Source organism: Lolium perenne, chromosome 4 (genome assembly GCF_019359855.2).
Source record: "Lolium perenne isolate Kyuss_39 chromosome 4, Kyuss_2.0, whole genome shotgun sequence".
Taxonomy (NCBI): domain Eukaryota; kingdom Viridiplantae; phylum Streptophyta; class Magnoliopsida; order Poales; family Poaceae; genus Lolium; species Lolium perenne.
In genome coordinates, this window is record NC_067247.2 from 110,730,355 (window position 1) to 110,753,675 (window position 23,321).

General features: G+C 40.1%; 3 long non-coding RNA genes across 14 annotated transcripts; 1 reads left to right on the forward strand and 2 right to left on the reverse strand.

The window, feature by feature from the left end:
- The first annotated feature begins 1,232 nt into the window (after window positions 1–1,232).
- LOC127321285 (uncharacterized) lies at window positions 1,233–5,721 on the forward strand. Of its 2 annotated transcripts, XR_007863963.2 has the most exons (4): window positions 1,233–4,867; window positions 4,997–5,113; window positions 5,197–5,233; window positions 5,358–5,721. It is a non-coding gene; the product is annotated as an uncharacterized lncRNA (long non-coding RNA). The 2 variants fall into 2 exon arrangements; XR_011742747.1 differs by having other exon boundaries at window positions 1,233–5,113.
- Window positions 5,722–6,984: 1,263 nt separating this feature from the next.
- Window positions 6,985–11,726, reverse strand: LOC127321281 (uncharacterized). Of its 10 annotated transcripts, none has more exons than XR_007863961.2 (7): window positions 10,799–11,726; window positions 10,563–10,710; window positions 10,163–10,301; window positions 8,095–9,941; window positions 7,839–7,909; window positions 7,256–7,378; window positions 6,985–7,162 (listed from the first exon to the last, which is right to left on the reverse strand). It is a non-coding gene; the product is annotated as an uncharacterized lncRNA (long non-coding RNA). The 10 variants fall into 10 exon arrangements; XR_007863955.2 differs by having other exon boundaries at window positions 7,256–7,345; window positions 10,799–11,724; XR_007863956.2 differs by having other exon boundaries at window positions 8,440–9,941; window positions 10,799–11,723.
- A 1,164-nt stretch (window positions 11,727–12,890) lies between these two features.
- On the reverse strand, window positions 12,891–15,397 carry LOC139829949 (uncharacterized). Of its 2 annotated transcripts, none has more exons than XR_007863953.2 (9): window positions 15,060–15,397; window positions 14,868–14,926; window positions 14,661–14,737; window positions 14,299–14,512; window positions 13,917–14,036; window positions 13,628–13,706; window positions 13,468–13,548; window positions 13,182–13,254; window positions 12,891–13,067 (listed from the first exon to the last, which is right to left on the reverse strand). It is a non-coding gene; the product is annotated as an uncharacterized lncRNA (long non-coding RNA). The 2 variants fall into 2 exon arrangements; XR_007863959.2 differs by having other exon boundaries at window positions 12,892–13,067; window positions 13,182–13,262.
- Window positions 15,398–23,321: the final 7,924 nt, after the last annotated feature.

Here is a 23,321-nt window from a genome sequence, read left to right on the forward strand (position 1 = left end):
TGGGAGAGATACACGCTCCGCTTTTTCATTTGAACACTTGTGTTCTTCATCTTACTTTAATGTTCATGGTGAAAGCTGAAAGCCTCATCATTGATTGTTATTTGGTTGGAAACAGAAAATGCTTCATATGGTAATTGGTATATTGCATAGTTTTAAAAACCGAACCAGACCGGCGGTTCAACCGGAAAAAACCGGAACCGGGGCCTAGGCTGGCTTTTTAAGCGCACTGGACCGTATGGGCAGTCGAGCCGGCTTAAACCGGGCAAACCGGGGTCGAACCGCCGGTTTCACGCAATAAACCGGATCGCCGGTCTGACCGGCTCAATGTTTTAGCGTTGTAAAAATTTACATGCAGTACGCAGGATTCGAGCCTTGCACCTCAGGAGGTGCGCTCAGGGGCGCAGACCAGCTGAGCTAGAATTCCTTTTTGCTTACAGTAGAGACCCGTCCCTTTTGTACAACATCTACACAGTATACTTGAATGCACGTTAGCAACGTCGGCTGCCATTTTTCTTGATGGATGTTTTGCTAGCTTTGATGTATACACGATATCACTTGGTTGTTGCTTAGCTAACTTGCTGCTTGCCGACGCTGCATCCAAGCTAGCAACATTTGTTGTGGGCACTTGGCTCTTCGCGTACGTCAGGCAATTGCAGCTGGCTAGTTGGCTAACTACATTCTTTTGGTTGCTCTTAGGTCGCGGCTGGGATCTCTAGTCTTGGACTTGCAAATTGTTGATCAGTTGTTGACAACTCTTTGATATCATTATGTGATTGATTATGTTAAATAATAAGTATTAATTTTTTCCATACATGATTATTTATTTTATTGTAGCATTTGTAAGTAAAAATATATTGCTTTATGTTTAAAAAACCAGACGGTGAACCAGCGAACCAGTGGTCCGACCGGTAAAAACCTGAACCGACGACCTCACCGGTTCGGTCACCGGTCCGGTTTTTAAAACTATGGTATATTGTCTTGAATAATTTGATGCTTGGCAATTGTTTTGAGCTCTCAATTAGATCATGTTTAAGTTTTTGCATCATGTAGTTTAAATCTCCTAGTTAACAGCTAGCTGTTTTGCAATTGGCAAACAGCCACTTTTTTAAGCGTCCGATGCATGTTCCTGTCTCACGAATCTTGGCGCTTCAGTCTCGTTTCTTTCATTCATTTCTTTTTGAATTTATATTTTCCGTTATCGTTGTCCTTCGTTCTGTCTCGGTAGAGAAAAGGGGAGCGGCCGGAGTCGCCATGGCGGAGTGGCTAGGGGCGGTCCCGTCGAGGACTCGAGGGTAGGGAGGTAGTCCTTCGTGAGGGTGATGTTGTACCGACGTTGAAGCGATTTTTGTCTCCGCGGCGTCTGGTTTGGCTCCTGGTAGTTCTGTGGACGGCGACACCAGAGTCACCATGGCGGAGAGGCTGGCGGCGTCCCAGCAACCGTTGCGCCCGTCGACGGAGGGAGCTCTTCCTGGGGGGACGCTCTACCCTCGTTGAAGAGAGAGTTGTCTATGCGGCGGGCTCGTGTGGCTCCGGGGAGTTCTGTGGACCGGGAGCCTGTCAGATCTGCGGCGGTGAACCGCGAGCGATGAAGACATGTACGCGGCCTTCGGTACGTGTTCTATCGTTCCTCAGTTTGTCCCCGTGATGTATGTCCTCTGTATTTTCCATGTTGGGGAGGAGGTGTCGCCTAGATCTATACATTCAGAGCACTAAGCCGGTGATACTATTGAGCAATTCTCTCAGTTCCTCTTCCTGAAAGGCCGGGGCAAAGATAATAATATATGTCTAAATTTCGAATCATGTACTTGTACACTAGAACAGTTGCGGGAGAAATTTCGAAGTAGTACTCTGTGCGCTGAGTTCAAGCTGACTACATCTCCCTGTAAACACTAGCAAAGCCTCGGATCTAACATGCTTTAGTATAAAAAACACAAGCCAACACGAATTACGCAAACATGCACCTGAATAAAACGATTTTTTTCTTTGTGATTTGTCCTACTAGTTCCACACACGTAGCACTCTGTTACAAATGCACATCATGCTCTTCAACCAGCAGTCTTATTGAAAATGCAAATGCTATTGAAATTTATAAGGTGCATTGTTGAGGATCATAGTTGGTCTGAAGAATTATAGTGTGTTCATTTTTCTCTATCATTCTTTAGTTTTATTTAATCTTTCAGCTTTCTCTGTCTTTAGTTATTAAGTTTACATCAGTTTTTTTCATCTTTTTTTTTTGAGAAACACAGTACAAACGTAGACGCTCACATACACGCGCATACAGTCACCCCTATGAACGCACACACGCACACCCTACCCCTATGAGCACCTCCGGAAGACTGAGCTGGCGGATTGGATCTTGAAATTGACGAAGTCACCACAGGCGCCTCGCTGTCGACGGGAACGTCGCCTCCCACTGAATGAATATTCCGCCGTTATGAGACACACAGATGTCAAACCTGGGGTTTGAACTCTGGTGGGCTGGGGGTACAACCACCCTCCTAGCCACCCAACCTCAGGTTGGTTCTCAGTTTTTTTCATCTTTGTCTCTTGGTCATTCCTCAATCTTAGTTTTTCTAGTCTTCCTTAGTTTCTTGAGTTTCCATCATTTTCTTTCATTTTTCTTAAGTGCCTTTAGTTATTTAGTTTCCATCATTTTCTTTCATAATTTATTGAGTGATGTCTGAATTTATATATTTATTCATTATTCATTCCTCATTCTAGTCCTCCTGTCAATTAATTATTTTAATCTATCATTTATCAATTTTCTTTAGTCTACCAGTTAGTCTATTTCTTAGCAGTCACTCTGTTTCTGTTTCATTATTCTCTCTCCCTCATTTTTAAGTCTCTATGTCTTTCTCTCTTTGGTCCTTCTCTCATAATCATTTGCTCATTCTTTTCTCATGAGTTTATCATTCTTTTAATTTTTCATTAACCAATCACTCATTTTCTTGGAATTTTACTCAGTATCTTAGTTATTTAGTTTTTTTTGCTCAATTTGTTTCTTAAGTCTCTCATTTCTTCATCACTCATTTCTCGGTATTTTAAAATTCAGGTTAGTATTTCACGTTTTCATTCACTCATTTCTCGATATTTCAGAATTCAGTCCTCATTTCTTTGCTTTGAATTTCTTGAGTTTAGTCTTATGTTCCTCATTCACCTCTTTTGATTTAGTCATCAAGTCTCTTTGTTATTCTTAAATATTGAGCATCATTTTGTCCTAAATGGTGGTCTTTTTCTTCATTATTCATCTCCCTCTTTTCATTTTTTTTCCAATACCATCCCCTCTTTGCATTCAAACTTTAGTTTTCTGTATATATGGATCTCAATCCTTACTCTTCAGATCTTACTCTTTAGTTTTTAATGTATAGAGATTCAAAGGTAAGAGGTAGTTTAGTTCAGAGTTCAGATCCTCTTTCTTCATTTTCTTCTATTTTGGGAGTTCTCTTCATTTTCTTTCTTCATTTTCTTCTATTTTGGGAGTTCTCTTCATTTTCTTTCTTTTGCTTCTTGAATCATTCAGGGCATGTGAACCAATCTCTGAATGAACATGCAGAATCTCACTGTACTGTCCTCTGCACTTCTTGGTACAAGGGAGGTTTATGCATTTCCTTATCTTTCTTGCACCATCGTTCTGTTATATACTTGTCATGTATCTTTTCCATATCCTAGTGGAGCATAACCTTTATTATATGAAAGCAGAGCGCACCATCTTTTTCCAAACTTGCATATAGGAGTACTTATCATGGCCCTTGCTCATCTACACCAAATAAGTTCTAGCCATCACTGTGGGTATGTAGGGTCGGGTTGATCTTGAAGAACTACTATCATGTGTTGAGTGGACATCCAGTGTAGTGTCGTCTAGGTCTAGAGATCAGAGTGTCCACTTCTTATATGATGACAAGTGCATCAGGCTACTGATGCATCGGTTCACTCGTACCAACATACAACTATGTTTAACGGTAAGCCACGTTTTCTTTTTCTTTTTCTTTTCCATGTTCCTTTTCTTTTTCATTTTGTTGTACTTTTCCCGTTTTACCTGATTTCCTTCACTTCATGGCACTTTTCTGTCTTCTTAATTTAGAAAAATTCCCAAGTTTCTTTGCAGATCAACATGGTGATGGGCTCTTATTATCATTTTGTCATTCTTTTTTGTATACGTCTAATCAGCTATAACCCATGGTCTGATATTCTGTCATAGACACTAAAATCTCCATGAACTCTCAACTCCAACGGTGATGGGTTCTTATCATTTTTTCATGTTTCTCTAATTTCGTGTGAGTCACACTTTACCTTTTTTTTATCTTTTCGTTTGTTTGGGGTGGAGGTAACTTCGCCTACCATTCAGTTTATAATGTATGGCAGGCGGTTCCAAGCCCGGGAAAAGGAGGAGGAGCCCTTTTTTCAACTTTTTATTTTTACAGTTCATTTCTCTTTTTCTCATACTTTCAGTTTTATGTCCTCAGTATTTCTTCAGCATTCTCAGTTATTTCTCAGTATTACTTTTTCAAGTACCCATATTTAGAAGTGCATATAAAACTATAGAAAGTAAGAGGACGTAAGTAGGGGAATTTTTCGAGAATGGAGTAGGGATTGCAGGACATCAATTTTTGTTGCACTTCTAGTGGTAGTTTCCCGGCTTAGCCTAATTTCACTGGGAAGTTTCTCCTCCACTAGTGCTAGTTTCAAGTAATCATTTTCCTTCAGTTATTTATCTGATTAATTTCTTCTTCAACTTGATTTCATTGGTGTTTGGTCATTCAATTTATGTTTTATGCAGTGGTTAGTTCAACGTTCATGCCATTATTTATGTTTCTTTTCATCAGCTTCCCTTTATTCAACGTTTTATGGACAGAGCACGTGTCATTTGGTAAGTATGAGTCTTTTATAACTTGATTGTGAGTTTTGTAAGACAAATTGGTTGTGAGTTTTAATCATCATATATGGTTTTGTGGAAGTTTCTATGGTTTCTTTAATTTTCTTTTCTCCTGATATGCAGTTTTTCCAGAGAGTGATTTTCTACTGTTACCGGTTTTCTACTGTTACCGGGTGGCGGGTGGAAACATGTGCCTCTATTTTGGGACTAATCTTGTTGGATGTCTAAAGGATTCAAAAGGTAGTTTTGTCTTGAAATCATGTAAGAATCATCAAATGATATCAGTCGTCTGTATGAGCTAAATCACCTTTTCTATGCTACAGATCAAAAAAAGGGTAGCCTGTGGATCATCAGTGTCAGGTACTACGTATGTCATACTGCATAATTTGCTTGCCCTTCCTTTTTTCTCCTTCCATTTCAGATCTGAATTCTCTCTTGGTTCTCTCCCTTCTTTTCTGTGTGCTCCTTCGATCTCCACCGCCAGGCTAGGAGCAGAGTCAAAGTAGGTGGAGTTGGTCTGTGCGGCGAATGATGTGCGGTTGTCTTTTTGTACTTGTAAGTTTTAGTGGCCTGTTCAGGCTGTATACTCAACGGAGCCGAAACTGAAACGTGGACTCAAATAGTCATAGGACAGTGACCATGTGATTGTGGGCAGATGCGAGAGAAGAAACTATGGATACAGAAAAGCGTCTGTTGGACCGGGCTGAAAACAGACAGATTTCTCATTTTTACTGATTGCTTTGAGTCTGACAGCTGTCAACTTTCTATTGGTTCTCAAAATCTGTCTGTTTCCAAATTGCAAAACAGACATCTGTTCAATAGTGACTCCCTAAATCTATTAGTGGAGAACTACCGTAGAGCTTATTGAAATTTGGATTGCATGATTGGTCTCTCTAAGGTCTAGATATTTTCTGATAAAAGTGTTTGAACAACAAGGAACATACCCGAGTACGCAATCTTCTAAAAGCCAGTGTCTCCTTTTATTTTCACAATTTTTTTTCTTCTGCTCCGTGCACCAAAAACTGCACCACGGGATCGGACAGAAAATGCAGTCACGTAGATGCAAACAAATATAATTGAAGTAAGCCACGTGATATCCCATAAGTTGCCTTGACAGATGCAAACAGAAGTCCAATCTGATTCGTACACTGCCTTTTTTTGTTTTGGAATCTGTTTCGTTTCTTTTGCTGGCCTAGATTCCACGCACCAACAAAACAATTCAGCATTTTCCTTTGCAATTCACGACCGGTCTATAAATTTGCACCAAACATTGACACGTCCCTGTTTGTACTCCAAAATATATGTGCCGCACCTGCTAAAATGAAGCGCAGAAGCAATCCCACGTGAAACGGACACAATCCAACCATATCTCCAATCCATGCACAAACTCCTCAATTTCTTTTTCTTTCCTTTTGATGTCCACCATGCGATGAAAATAAACCAATCCAATCTGGACTTTCCTTATTCTTTTTTTCTTCTTTTATTAATGCTCACCAATCTGTTTCCTTCCCTGTTCCAAAACGCATCAGCTAATTAGCAATTCGAGCTAACTCCACGCGCAAATTTCCAGCAAAAACCGTGGTCGTTTCCTTTGCCAGCCGCAATGAAACTTACACTAGATTTAGATGTGCGCCTTGGCGCACGACTCCGTAGATTTCACATCTTGTATAACAACAGTAAAAATCAGGTGAAAAAAATGATAATATTTGTAAATTTGAATTACCTAGTTCAAAGTCATTATCTCGTGAAGTTGGAACATATAAGAAAACGTGGAGTACAAAAGAACAGACATATGAATAAGGCATGGCGTTCCCAAGTACAAAAGCAAATATCTATATCTGGCTTAGCATTTTTCTTATAAACAAATAATATTTAGATTGTAAAAACATGTTTCAAGCCACCATAGAAAATGGGACCAAATAAAAGTAACCAAAGAAGATAAGGGAGAAATGTATATGATATATAGAATGTCTCGAATAATCTGAAATGGTACATCAACACTTTGGGAGAATCTGAATAAACATACAGAGAGACTGTAAACCATAACAAATATTCAAAGCATTCCTTTTCTACCAAACGTGTTTGAGAACCACCATAATGTAGAGGAAACATGAGTGGTTAACATTCCATTGACCATCAGAGAGGTAATTACAGATAGTGCAGTAGAGAAATGTGCCAAACACAAGTGAGAAAATAGGAAAATATATTACAATGGGGACATGAACACATTGTTCAGAGATTACAATAGCTAAACACATGGAGGGGGTACCATTCAGGTTTAAAGCAAAGCTGTTCAAACACAATGACTCCATGATCAGAGATCAATACTCGAAACAGACACTGACACACAAGTAGTGATAGTTCAGGTAACGATGATCAAACCTCGTAATCTGTAGGATGCACATCGAAGTCATAGCGGTAAGCCTCTTCCTTTAACTGTTGCATCGATATACTGTACTGGACTGAAGTAATCTTGGAAGCCATAAGTTGTCATAAGGTAGAACACTAAGTCAATCCAGGAATAGACAGTTAAGGTAAACCATTGGCAAAATAATAACACATGAATGTGCAAATAGATTGAATAATGCAATAGTTGGCAGCAAGATGAATCGCATGCTTGATGAGGAAATAATACCTGCTCTCAGCTGTAGCGCAAAAGCTAAAGAAAGTTCAGTTTAATAAAGCAATATTTTGGTTGTGGGCAAACAAATATGCAAGCAAATGATGGGACTTCCGTTTTCGAAAGAAGAAAACTCTATGCAAATAACATATCATAGATATACTGGGTTCGAATAAAATTAAACATTGAATTCAACCTCACTAAATTAAATTATTGCTTAAACTGAAGGGGCGCTGCTTGTTCATAATTGTATCCTACTCCCTGAATGTTAGTACATGCCTTTTTAGGTGAGTAGTAAATGTTAAATTTCTCAGAAACCAGCTCTCAAGTGTTTTAGTATGTTACCTTGGAGCCATTTTCTTCCCTCGCTCAATACTTAAGTTCACCACTCGTGTGTAGTCAATAGTTACATAGATCTGGACACAAATGTAGGAACCTAGCAGAATGAAATATTTTAGGAGATAGCATTTATACTCATACTGATGTACATGAATAAATTAGGAGAGAATATAGAAAAATAAAGTGGTGTGCAGGAAACTACTTTTAAATTTTCATAAAGAACATCCAAATACAACAATCTCTCTAACTATCTTTACTGTACCTTAAAATGGCGCCTTGGCGCACGATCCCGTGAAGTTCCCATCGATTTACGGTTTGTAAAAAGTAAAAAAATAAGTTGGACAATATTAATGTGTTTTTCAGGTTTAATTCAAAACGAAGTGAGGTGAATTAAATTAGGATAAAACAAACAAAATCACAAACGTAGTAGTAGTAGCACATGAGTGTCTTAGTGCCCCGGTAAACAATTACAAAACACTATATTAAGCATCTTTAGAAGTGAAATAAAAAACTATCATGTGTGAAACACTATATAAATATTCATTAATACAATTCCTAAGAACACTTCGATTCTACTATTTTCTGGAATATAATGCCCATTATGTACCTGATGTTCCATCTTCTCTATTGAGAGTAGGTGATTTTGTTCCCCCTGGGCAGATGGCGGGGATGCATTCCTGTATGTTGCATCCTCAAGGTATTCGAAAAACTTCAGCCTCACCTAACTTCGGTGTTTCTCAGTTTGGTACTTTTCAGCCTACAGTCCAACAGAGATTACATTGCCCTAATCAATAGGAAATTTATTACTCCTAAGCCCTTCGTTTGTTGTATCATTATTTACCAACAGTGATACTCCTACCAATTTGGAAATAAATCTATAGCTCCAGATTTTATTCCAGGATGTGCAAGTTAAGGACAAAGCCATGGACTACCCATTTTTCTTTGTAGGTGTTGTCAGTGATCTGGGAGTCTCCTTTTTTCCTCCCTCGCTCTCTCTTCTTCCGCTTAATTTGCAACGTTCTTTATCAAGGTTGCCTTTTCTTGTCAAAGAAAATAGATAACCTCAATTTAATATTATTACAGACACCAGAAAATAATCAACAACAGGGGAATGGTAGGCTGCACGAAACAAGCGGTAAGTGAAGAACACACGGTAACTATTGCAGCTTGAACCTACTTCATATATACAGCCAAACACAAATGGAAGGACATGTCTTTGGAGGCCATGACATAGTTAACAGAAAATCACCCAATAGCTACTTGCATCACCAAAAGCGGGCATTCTTGCAAAGGAAAAAATAAATTAATCAACAACTAAATTTAAGGTAATACAGCAGAGAAAATCCTAAACATTTTTTGAAGTAACTACAAAAACAGTGGCTTGCCACAGAAGCCTATAGTACATGGTCGTTACTAAATTCTTTAAAATCCTACAGTTACATATAGATACTAAGTGGTTTACAAATACAACTTCTGTTAGCTAAAAAAGCAATCGTAACTTCCCAGGTCTAATTGTGTTCATCTTTAAATATAAGTATAACAATGAAAAGAGCAATAAAAACAACAACCGAGTGACAATAATTCGGCAGCAGGTTCTTTGGCAAACAAATGAGGAGGCTCATAAAAATAGGGAAAATGAACAAAGGAAAGTTATGTTTTCCAGGATGGTCCAACTCCAAAATCTATATACATAAGACATGGGGAAACTGACCCCATCTACCTTCATATCACTGCAGTTGTGGTTTATCTTGGCCTAACATACAGATACAGACAGAGTATTAAGGAAAAAATAGTAATATAAACCAGAAAAAAACCTAGACAGAGTTTTTGCATGCGGGAGAATGTACATAACAAACTAAAAATTAGAGTCAATATTAGATATTTTGGATGAGTTGAAGGAAGCATATGATTGATATATATGTGCCTCACAATATTTTTCAGTCACTTAAAATGAATGCCGCCAGATCTCTTCCTCCATCAGCTCTCACCAATCACATGATAATAAATTACAGGAATAGAAAGAAAAGAAATAGAGAGAAGAACCAGTGATTAACATGAAGACTGCATCCACTTCTGCTCCACCTGCTGCAGCGTCGAGTCACCCAAACCCTGAAAATGATCGGATCGGCCTATCATTAGGCCTTGTGAGAACAACAATGGCATGGCACACAAATTAAGAGAACATATGATCATATATACATTAGAAAATTAAGATACCAGACCTATATGCCAAGATCATTTCGCACTTGAGAGCTACTACAAATTATGACATGTCAAAGATTACTGAAGAAGGCTACTTCCACACACCATTCCACAAAGAGAAAACATACCAGGTTGGCGACGTATATAGCATTTTGAGCAAGCTGTGCTTCAGCCATCCATTAGAAAACATGCTAGTAAATTCTACAAAACTGAACTTATTGACTGAGGTGTGGTGCAGGACCACTATCCAGCAAGACCCTTTTATATCTGCATTGAGTACAAACCAATAGTCACGTGATTTTGTAGGTGCGGTGTAGTACATTTATGCGGAGGAGTGCGAGCCAGTGGGGTACAAACAAAATGATTCTACTTTTAAACTGGCATAATATTTATGGTGTTACTGAGCAATTTTCCTCAGCAAAGAAATACACACAATCATACCAGGAACTATAATCTTTCAGCAAAAATAAGCTGGAAACAAAACCGAAACGAAGAACTGTCATTTACAAAATTTCTTAGCATAATTACCAAGCCTAGGGTAAGATGGAAGTAGGAACTCCTGATGCATTTACCACTGAATCAACTTCTTATGCTACCAAAGCCTTGATAGTGGACAATCGAGTTCCACTTTTGATGCTCTAGCTGCAGCCCTCGATTTTGTCACCCTGTAGGCAACCTAACAATGAGATGAAACTCAATAACCATTAGGGGCCGCTCTACACATGACAAGCGTTCAGGAAGCCATAGGGAACAAAGCGACGTACCACAGATACATGGTCCATGGAAGAAGAGGCGAAGCAGAGAGAGCAGCCACGCCTAATTTTCAAGCATTCTCCATGATGAACCAGGGCCGGCCTGCTCTTCCCTCCCATCGCCAGCCTCATTCCTCTACCCTGCAGCTCCATGGCACAACCTAGAAAAGGTGGAGGCATGGAGGAATTGTACATGTATCACGTGAGAATGGTGGAAGTCAAAGAGAGAGAAACCTGACTTTGTGACTCACTCTAAGATATACAAATTTTTGTGCATGAGAAACATCTTTGAAGAGCAACAGGCTGAGCAATCATACATGTAAAGATGATAAATCAGAGAGAAAAAGCTGAGCACGTATTCTTGCTTTGTACTCACAAATTTCTTGAATGTAGTCTTTGCGGCTCCAAAATCTGAACATTCTAATAGAGTCGGAGTAATATTGCAGTTATTTAAGTCAAAGTGTAGCTGGACCAGCATAAGAAATGTCAAGATTGGGAAGAGCACCAAAGCACACAATTAGAAGGTGGAAATGGCCACGAGCATGCCAAAAGAGAATAAAACTGTCAACAAACTGGTTGCAACACTCTTTGTAGTTTGTCGATAGAAAGTAGCATGCAATAAGAAATTGTGAACTTGCCTAATGGTATCATAGTTGAATCCATTAAACGTGAAACAAAGGAAGCATATACTCATGTAATAGAAGAAATGGTCATTACCCACTCAGGTCTGCATCATCAAGGAGTACCCAGAAGGGCCATTCCAATTTTCTAAGCAAATAGACTAAATCTTTGAATAGATTGCAGTTTAAAATTTATTGAGAACAGTCATGCGTTAGTTTTCTTTTCAGAACATCCTGGGGAGAAAAGATACTTTGAATTTTTGGTCTGAGTATTTCAAACTTTCAAACTTAAAATTCATGAACAATCCGACATGGTTGTATATAAATATCCTCACAAATGTTGCAGTTCACAGATTATTACTTCACATCCACTTTTATAATTACTATACCTTATTAAATGTACATAAGAAGGCAAACACTTCAAGCATTTTACATTGTTCACCAATAAAAACATCTTACATGTATTAGATAAATTCCATAGACGTTAAGCCTAGGCTAAAGGCATGTGCTTTTAGTATATACCTTGTAGTCAGAACGATGTATGAAATCGGAAGCAAATGAATCTAACATGACAAAAAGTACATACTGAAACCAACAAATAGGAATAACGTCAACATTGCCATAGCCAAATAAAATATGTAGTAGCTGAGTAAACAGGGGGAGTATATTATTCATAATGACCATTCATCAGTGTATGTTTGTTCAATAATAGCCCACCTAATAAGATGAGGGGTGGCCTCTCTACTGGATATGCACAACTAAAATTTTCTGTAAGCCTGTGATGTTTGACACATCCCACAGCAAGGACCCAAGAACAGGGGCACAAGAAAGTGCAGATATATGCTAGTGTTTATGTAGGACATGTAAATGCTGGGTAGGTAAAGGCAATGAAACTATGAAAGCCATTCTGGTTGGTTGTCATGACAACAGACATGATAGAAAAATAATTGCACTGAGAGTATATTAGCGCACACTTCTACCTCTTTGGTATTTTGTGCTTCTCTATTTCTCTGGGTAAATGCATCGGCGGACATGGATCTCCAGCTGTGTTCCTCTTGAGTATCTACATAAGACACTCGATCACAAATAAGGCATACTGTTAATAAGGTTGCTACAAGCACTACGATTTTGAGGTACAGACTACAAGGAGACCAAGTATAAGAATTGAGGTACGGGTGTGTTTTGACGGACGATGACCACTTGTTCAACATATGACTTTTCAGGCTTATTGTTTTGTAAACCAGTGGGTGGTCGATTAGCACTTGGAGAAAAGCTGAATCAAATGGGCGACGAAACCTACCTTAAATGGATCTGAATATAACGCAAAAAAATTATGTCCAGAATTTATAACACAATAAAATATGATCTTAACCAAAAAATTGCAATTACTTTCAACTCTTCCATTCACACCAAATATCAAGGAAACAGGGGCTGATATTGCAGCCCCGTGTTCTCAGTCAGATCCGTCATCAGATTGAAGTTGTACACAACCTAGCCAAATGCTCCTTTCACAAGATTGTCGATGTACAGTGTTAGAGAACAAGAAATAGGGATTTGGCATCTTCAATCCACTTGAAAGTATGTAGACTTGAGATGTCGATACAAATCACTGACAATCCAGGTGCCATTTCAGCAAACATGGTAGATTGCATCCAACGTTTCTGTACACCATATAGATAAAAAATTGATTTAGCAACTGCATTCAACACATTTATTATGCATCTAGTGAAGCAAACAGTAAACTACAGAAGAGTTATATCTGAATATCTGCTTACCGTGTAGATAAGGTTTGGGGTGAAGCTGATAGTAACTTTTGGATTCAGCAGCATTTGAAAGCCCTTGTTCAACCTGAGGAACTGAAATGGTGTTATCTCATCGCAGTATGGCCACGAAAGCCACAATAATAGAACAAGTATATAATTTGTAACCAGGTTGCATTTACCGAAAGGGGAACATATGTGTTTGTGAACATAACAGTAATAAAAGATTCTCCAAAATAATAATAATAATGATAGATATAAAGCGAATGCCGACTTCAGATGTTAGCAAAAATACGATTACCATGCCGGAGGCCTTTTATTTCATAAGCATTAAAGCCTTTGGCTATCTCGGTGTAAGTATTTGCTTCCTTAGCTCCGCGTCCTAAAGAAATGCAGGTGATAGAGAGCAAATTGGCTATTGATTTGGAATCATACAAACTTAAATTCCAAAGTCATGGTACCTTCAAATTACACAAGCCTGCCCCAATAACCCTAGATTTTGCATCAATTATAATGTTTCTCATCTTGATCAGTTTTTGCCTGAAAGGAAAATAAAATATGCTAAGAAATTATATACTAAGAAGATTATTAAAATTATGCCATTTTGTATTGTACATAAAGGAGAATGACAGTGGGGGAATATTTATGGAAAGTTGCCATCTGTGCTATAGAAAATGGGGGCTATTATGTCTAATCTTTTGTAACTTTCGTCGAAGACTATCATAACTAAGAACTATAATTGATTCTCACCTTTTTTAGAGGGACAAGATGGATCTGAATAGACGTGGGATAACATCCTGGATTGGCAACAAGTCGTGCATTTCTTATTTCATCTCGGAGAACTTCTATCAAAGCATACACAACCTCTTGCTGAATAAACAAAGAAGCGGAAAATGAGTTCACAACAAACATATATACTGGCATAAGAGGAATAAAAAATATGATGGGCTACAAAGGAATCTAATTCAAGCGCTAGGGGTATTACACAAAACAAACACTGATGGAACATGTCAATAGGAATATAAGTCGGTTATCAAATGCTCAAATTCGAACATACGAAACTGAGTAACAAAAAACAATACAACAAATGGAAGTTATAAAACAAGTCTGTAGGGGAAAGTAGTCCAAAAACCTGAAGTTCCGGTGCCCTATGAGCATGGCCATACCACTGTGCGCACCCTCAGATGTCACGCAATGGGAAATATTGCAAGTGTCACTCATAAGAATGACTGGTTGTTATGTGACCAAGGCAATACCTACATAGATAATTAAGCTTGAGTTTGTGGAGAGCTTACCACGGAGACATCAACAATCTTCAGTTGCTTGGGTAATTATCTAATAATTTCCTAATAGAAGAACTTGCAATCAGACATCAGTTGAAATAACATGGGAATAAAATATTATCTTCCAATGGACAACAGTAACTTGATTCCTTAACAGAATTCAGCAACTAACAGAAAACATTTCAGAAAATGCATGATGAAGATAAATAACCTGTGTTGTTCCATGAGGCAAGCAACAAAAACAACATCAACATCAACATCTTTAACTGTGACCAAATTTGGCAGTTCCTGCAATTTTAAAAGAGATCAACAAATATGGCAAAAAAAATCATATAAATAAATGTGCTACTTCTTAAAGTTTCCGTGTATACAGGGATGAAACTCAGAACATGGTGGAAATTTGAAGAAATCACCTAACCTAAATTCATGGAGATCTGGGCGCCACCCATCTCCCAACGACCTCCACCTTTTCCTCTCCTGACCCGTTGAGGAGAGGCACAAACAGAAAACCTCAGGGAACGACTATGCCAACTCATAGGGAGAAAACAATTGCGACGGCTGCAACCTGCAAGATCTCGGCTACAGAGAGGAGAAGAGGTGGAGCTGGTACCTGAGCACATGAGTGAGAGACGGAGTGCAGCGGCCACCTGCCCCTCTTCCCGATGATGGTGATGGCGCGAGGTAGTGGTGCGGAAGATGAGGTCCGCCGCGGCCAGCGTGCCGCCGAGGACAGCCACGGCCTCGCCGGAGCCGACGAACATCGAGGCGAGCGCGGCCGTACTAGCCTGAGCCGCTCGTCCTAGGCCCACCGCTCGTCCTTGGCCTTGATGATCCGGAGCAGGAGGACATGGCCGCCGGCGGCTCGCCGGAGAGGAGACCGGCAGCGGGGAAAGGGAGTTGGGGAGGCGGCGGCCAGGAGAGGGAGCTAGGGAGGCAGAGCCTGTGGGGATTGGGATAGGGATAGGGTTTGGCCTGGGCGTTCGTTTTGCCTCCTCCCACGACCATCTGCATCCAACCGCTGCACAACGCGTGGCCCAATCTCTGGTAATCAAGCGAGGGTGAGCGACCCAACCCATGCGTGCGACGTGCGCATCGTGGATAGCCCCGGAGAGCGCCATGGGGTGGCAACGTTTATACCTTTAGATACCAACCAAAGATGATTCGAATTTGATCTCCTTCCTTTTATTCTTTTTCAGATGCGATCCCGTCGTGGGACAACATGACTCGTCACTCCCGGACGTACGCCTCGCGTGAGTGGCCGAGCGGCCCACGTCGTTCTCGGAAGCACGCGCCCTCGATAGAATTTCAGCGCTCGATCGCTCCTTCTTCCTGCCTGGTCTGCACACGCGCCGCCACAGAACGGATCTGGAGCGGACGTCCTTTACTTTCGCATAAACAAAGGCATCCTCGAACTTGACTCTGCTGCCCACTTCTTCCTCCTTGATCTTCAGCAACAGCATGGCAGCGACGTACCCAATGGTAGCCACGACAACCGAGCAGAAACAATCGAGCAACAGAGCAATCTGCACCGTGATCAACCTAGCAAACTGATACCACATGATGAGGAAGGATTTTCCCGATCTTTCACGATGCACCTTGATGATCCATAGGACCGATAGATCTTGAACTCCCTTGACAGATTCAACGATACTCAAACACTTATGATTACTCTTGACAGACTCAAGAACTCTCACACCTTTATTGGATAACCGGACGAACGTCCAAGACGCCGTCACGCACGCCGATCCCATAGGGACGGTGATAGTATGAACTCAAAGTTCTACATATTCTGGATTCAATCTAATCTCACTAAATCCTAGGCCGCACCATCTCCTTATATTAGGGAGAGGTGGCCGGCCAGCCCTATTGGGCCTAACCTAGTTTGACTCGGACAGGCCCAAGTCAAACAAACACTAATTTAAATCCGAATGGCCCACCACATTACCTGGCTACATTATTATTTCCTAATAACAAGACTATGATTAAATACTGGTAAAACCTTAGACTTAATCATCATATCAATGACTGTCCTAGTGTACCAGGCCTGGATATCCATATCAGATGCCATGGGTAGGCTTAACTTGGGGCCGATGTGTACCGATGGAGCCGGAGGAGGGGAGGATGGAGATGAGACTCACATGAACTCACATACGAACAAGGCGATCTACCCAGGTTCAGGGCCCTCGTGAGGAGGTAACACCCTTACTCCTGCATGATGTTGCTATATGATCTTAATAGGGAGCTACAAGTGTTTCACTTAGCCTCTTGGCCATAGGTAGAAGAGCTAGAGGTAGAAGAAGAAGTGTATGTTTTAGATCTAGGATTCGAGCCCTCCCACACAAGGGAAATTCCCCTCTCCTTATATAGGGGAGAGGAGGCTTACAAGAGAAGGAACCCTAATGGAATCTATGCCTACCTAAGCCTACTTTATAAAGCTTCTTTGGCTCAGGTCATGACCTTCCCTTCAGCACCCCTTGTCTGGTGATCCTCCTTGGTCGGCTACGAGTCTCCATTCGTCATCAAGCTGCTTTGGCTTCAGGGCTTCCTTTAAAGCTGATCTGTGTACTTCCTCCATGTCCTTTGGCTTCAGAGGGGGTCTTTGACTAGGGTGCCGACATATAGCCATTGAGGCTATGCCGGACCCAAGAGGATTTGGCCGGAGTAAACCGGACCCATGTATTTTTCTCCTCCCGGACCTTGGTCTCTTTGAGGTGTTTGCGGCTTACCTATCGCCGGTTTCCCTTGCTCCGGCATACCCTTTACGGTATACCGGACCATACCAACCAGGTAACCTTTTAGTCTAGTCTTTCCTATACGGATTATCTCTTAATCCGGTTCATAAGTATATTATATTGGCATATTTGCCATACTCTTGACCTACCTGGGGTCATCCCCCCGACAGTATCGGATGTTATAAACTCATCATAAGCAGGAAGATATTCAAAGCCAAAGAGAACGCAGTCCATACCATAATAAGATTTTACCTCTTCCATAGACCTTAGTTCTTTAGTAATGATGTCTACTTGACAGTACATATCCCATACCTGCATATCATCAAGTTCCATAAATTCTTCGCCCTCATGGCTTTTTGAAGGAGGATCTTCACCCTTTTCATCATCTTCTTGTGATTCCTGCAAGAAATTATCTTCGGGCACTACAGCTTTACACCGTGCCTTACTCTTTATAATAAGTGCAATCTTACTAAAATGTTCTTGAAAACAACACAAAACTATGTTGCATAGTTTCATAAGCCATTTCTAAAAGAAAGTTGTCCTCGCTAGTCATACGTGCTATGATATGTATTAACAACTCATGGGCGCCCCAAAAATAACATACTCTAACGATTCACTAGTAGCATCCCCATAATTATAAGATGCTTGGGATTCATCATAGGTATGAGAGCATTGAAAACAAAAGTGCCGAAATTTCAGACATTGAGGACATATTACTATATCCCTTATTATCACTACAAGAAAAGTTGCCATGGCCGACGAAGTTGAAGTCGCGCCGTGGTTGCTGGTGTACCATGGCCGACGATTTTTGGTCTCTCCGTTGTGCATGTCAAAACATTTTTTTTCTCGTTTTTGAGGCCACCTAGCCCGATGATGTCTATGTTCCCCCTCCTTTCCTGTAGACAGTGTTGGGCCTCCAAGAGCAGAGGTTTGTAGAACAGCAGCAAGTTTTCCCTTAAGTGGATCACCCAAGGTTTATCGAACTCAGGGAGGAAGAGGTCAAAGATATCCCTCTCATGCAACCCTGCAACCACAAAGCAAGAAGTCTCTTGTGTCCCCAACACACCTAATAGGTGCACTAGTTCGGCGAAGAGATAGTGAAATACAGGTGGTATGAATATATATGAGCAGTAGCAACGGTGCCAGAAAATAGCTTGCTGGCGTGTAGTTGATGGTGGTAGTATTGCAGCAGTAGTAACACAGTAAAACAGTAAACAAGCAGTAGTAACGCAGCAGTATTTAGGAACAAGGCCTAGGGATTACACTTTCACTAGTGGACACTCTCAACATTGATCACATAACAGAATAGATAAATGCATACTCTACACTTTTGTTGGATGATGAACACATTGCGTAGGATTACACGAACCCTCAATGCCGGAGTTAACAAGCTCCACAATTAATGTTCATATTTTAGTAACCTTATAGTGTAAGATAGATCAAAAGACTAAACCAAGTACTAACATAGCATGCACACTGTCACCTTCATGCATATGTAGGAGGAATAGATCACATCAATACTATCATAGCAATAGTTAACTTCATAATCTACAAGAGATCATAATCATAGCATAAACCAAGTACTAACACGGATGCACACACTGTCACCATTACATCGTGCAGGAGGAATAAAACTACTTTAATAACATTGCTAGAGTAGCACATAGATAAATTGTGATACAAAATACATTGCAATCATAAAGAGATATAAATAAGCACCTCACTATGCCATTCAACAGTGAATAAGTATTCTGTGAAATATAGCCTAAGAGACCCACACGGTGCACACACTGTCACCTTTACACACGTGGGACAAGGAGTCTCCGGAGATCACATAAGTAAAACTCACTTGACTAGCATAACGACATCTAGATTACAAGCATCATCATATGAATCTCAATAATGTAAGGCAGCTCATGAGATTATTGTATTGAAGTACATAGGAGAGAGATGAACCACATAGCTACCGGTACAGCCCCGAGCCTCGATGGAGAACTACTCCCTCCTCATGGAAGCAACAGCGGTGATGAAGATGGCAGTGGAGATGGCAGCGGTGTCGATGGAGAAGCCTTCCGGGGGCACTTCCCCGCTCCGGCAGCGTGCCGGAACAGAGACTCCTGTCCCCCAGATCTTGGCTTCGCGATGGCGGCGGCTCGGAAGGTTTACGTGGGTTTCGTCGAACGCATCAGGGTTTTCGATCCGGGGGCTTTATATAGGCGAAGAGGCGGCGCCGAGGGTCGAAGGGGTGCCCACACCATAGGGTGGCGCGGGCCCCCTGGCCGCGCCGCCATGTGGTTTGGTGGGCTGTGCCCCCTCACAGTGGCTCTCGGGTGTTATGGATGCTTCCGGTGAAAATAGGAACCAGTGCTTTTATTTCGTCCAATTCCGAGAATATTTCTTTACTATGATTTCTGAAACAAAAAACAGCAGAAAACAAAGAATCGGCACTTCGGCATCTTGTTAATAGGTTAGTTCCAGAAAATGCACGAATATGACATAAAGTGTGCATAAAACATGTAGATAACATCAATAATGTGGCATGGAACATAAGAAATTATCGATACGTTGGAGACGTATCAGCATCCCCAAGCTTAGTTCTGCTCGTCCCGAGCAGGTAAAACGATAACAAAGATAATTTCTGGAGTGACATGCCATCATAATCTTGATCATACTATTTGTAAAGCATATGTAGTGAATGCAGCAATCCAAGACAATGGTAATGACATGAGTAAACAACTGAATCATAAAGCAAAGACTTTTCATGAATAGCACTTCAAGACAAGCATCAATAAGTCTTGCATAAGAGTTAACTCATAAAGCAATAATTCAAAGTAAAGGCATTGAAGCAACACAAAGGAAGATGAAGTTTCAGCGGTTGCTTTCAACTTGTAACATGTATATCTCATGGATATTGTCAACATAGAGTAATATAACAAGTGCAATATGCAAGTATGTAGGAATCAATGCACAGTTCACACAAGTGTTTGCTTCTTGAGGTGGAGAGAAATAGGTGAACTGACTCAACATTGAAAGTAAAAGAATGGTCCTCCTTAGAGGAAAAGCATTGATTGCTATATTTGTGCTAGAGCTTTGATTTTGGAAACATGAAACAATTTTGTCAACGGTAGTAATAAAGCATATGTATCATGTAAATTATATCTTACAAGTTGCAAGCCTCATGCATAGTATACTAATAGTGCCCGCACCTTGTCCTAATTAGCTTGGACTACCGGATCATCACAATGCACATGTTTTAACCAAGTGTCACAAAGGGGTACCTCTATGTCACTTTGTACAAAGGTCTAAGGAGAAAGCTCGCATTGGATTTCTCGCTATTGATTATTCTCAACTTAGACATCCATACCGGGACAACATAGACAACAGATAATGGACTCCTCTTTTATGCATAAGCATGTAACAACAATTAATAATTTTCTCATTTGAGATTGAGGATATATGTCCAAAACTGAAACTTCCACCATGGATCATGGCTTTAGTTAGCGGCCCAATGTTCTTCTCTAACAATATGCATGCTTAACCATAAGGTGGTAGATCGCTCTTACTTCAGACAAGACGAACATGCATAGCAACTCACATGAAATTCAACAAAGAGTAGTTGATGGCGTCCCCAGAGAACATGGTTATCGCACAACAAGCAACTTAATAAGAGGTAAAATGCATAAGTACATATTCAATACCACAATAGTTTTTAAGCTATTTGTCCCATGAGCTATATATTGTAAGGTGAATGATGGAATTTTAAAGGTAGCACTCAAGCAATTTACTTTGGAATGGCAGAGAAATACCATGTAGTAGGTAGGTATGGTGGACACAAATGGCATAGTGGTTGGCTCAAGTATTTTGGATGCATGAGAAGTATTCCCTCTCGATACAAGGTTTAGGCTAGCAAGGCTTATATGAAACAAACACAAGGATGAACCGGTGCAGCAAGACTCACATAAAAGACATATTGAAAACATTATAAGACTCTACACCGTCTTCCTTGTTGTTCAAACTCAATACTAGAAATTATCTAGACCTTAGAGAAACCAAATATGCAAACCAAATTATAGCATGCTCTATGTATTTCTTCATTAATGGGTGCAAAGCATATGATGCAAGAGCTTAAATATGAGCACAACAATTGCCAAGTATCACATTATCCAAGACATTATAGCAATTACTACATGTATCATTTTCCAATTCCAACCATATAACAATTTAACGAAGAAGAAACTTCGCCATGAATATTATGAGCTAAGAACACATGTGTTCATACGAACCAGCGGAGCGTGTCTCTCTCCCACACAAGCATGATGTAATCCAATTTATTCAAACACAAACAAAAACAAAAGCACACAGACGCTCCAAGTAAAGTACATAAGATGTGACCGAATAAAAATATAGTTTCAGGGGAGGAACCTGATAATTTGTCGATGAAGAAGGGGATGCCTTGGGCATCCCCAAGCTTAGATGCTTGAGTCTTCTTGATATATGCAGGGGTGAACCACCGGGGCATCCCCAAGCTTAGAGCTTTCACTCTTCTTGATCATAGTATATCATCCTCCTCTCTTGACCCTTGAAAACTTCCTCCACACCAAACTCGAAACAAACTCATTAGAGGGTTAGTGCACAATAAAAATTAACATGTTCAGAGGTGACACAATCATTCTTAACACTTCTGGACATTGCATAAAGGTACTGGACATTAATGGATCAAAGAAATTCATCCAACATAGCAAAAGAGGCAATGCGAAATAAAAGGCAGAATCTGTAAAAACAGAACAGTTCGTATTGACGAATTTTAAAATGGCACCAGACTTGCTCAAATGAAAATGCCCAAATTGAATGAAAGTTGCGTACATATCTGAGGATCACTCACGTAAATTGGCATAATTTTCTGAGTTACCTACAGGGGATTTTGCCCAGATTCGTGACAGCAAAGAAATCTGTTTCTGCGCAGTAATCCAAATCTAGTATGAACTTTTCTATCAACGACTTTACTTGGCACAACAAAACACAAAACTAAGATAAGGAGAGGTTGCTACAGTATTAAACAAATTCCAAGACACAAATATAAAACAAAGTACTGTGGCAAAATGACACATGGGTTATCTCCCAAGAAGTTCTTTCTTTATAGCCATTAAGATGGGCTCAGCAGTTTTAATGATGCACTCGCAAGAAATAATATTTGAAGCAAAAGAGAGCATCAAGAGGCAAATTCAAAACATATTTAAGTCTAACATGCTTCCTATGCATAGGAATCTTGTAAATAAACAAGTTCATGAAGAGCAAAGTAACAAGCATAGGAAGATAAAACAAGTGTAGCTTGAAAAATTTCAGCACATAGAGAGGTATTTTAGTAACATGATAATTTTTGCAACCATATTTTCCTCTCTCATAATAACTTTCAGTAGCAACATGAGCAAACTCAACAATATAACTATCACATAATGCATTCTTATCATGAGTCTCATGCATAAAATTATTACTCTCCACATAAGCATAATCAATTTTATTAGTTGTAGTGGGAGCAAATTCAACAAAGTAGCTATCATTATTATTCTCATCAAGAGTTGGAGGCATAGTATAATCACAACAAAATTTACTCTCCATAGTAGGTGGCACCAAAAGACCACTATCATTATAATCATCATAAATAGGAGGCAAAGTATCATCAAAGAAAATTTTCTCCTCAATGCTTGGGGGACTAAAAAGATCATGAAAACCAGCTTCCCCAAGCTTAGAACTTTCTATATTATTATCAACAATGGTGTTCAAAGCATTCATACTAATATTACTACCAGCATGCAAATAAGATTCCATAGGTTTTTTAATTTTCGCATCAAACAATCCATGTTTTAAATCAGGAAATAGAAATAGAAGCTCATTCTTGTCCATTATGCCAAACTAGTGTAAACAAGAAACAAAAAGTTGCAATTGCAGGATCTAAAGGAAATAGCTTCGAGTACTTACGGCGCCGGAGAATAGCTTAGTAGCTGAGATCCGGAGTGTGAGTACCTTTTACCTTTCATCCCCGGCAACGGCGCCAGAAAATAGCTTGATGTCTACGTTCCCCCTCCTTTCCTGTAGACAGTGTTGGGCCTCCAAGAGCAGAGGTTTGTAGAACAGCAGCAAGT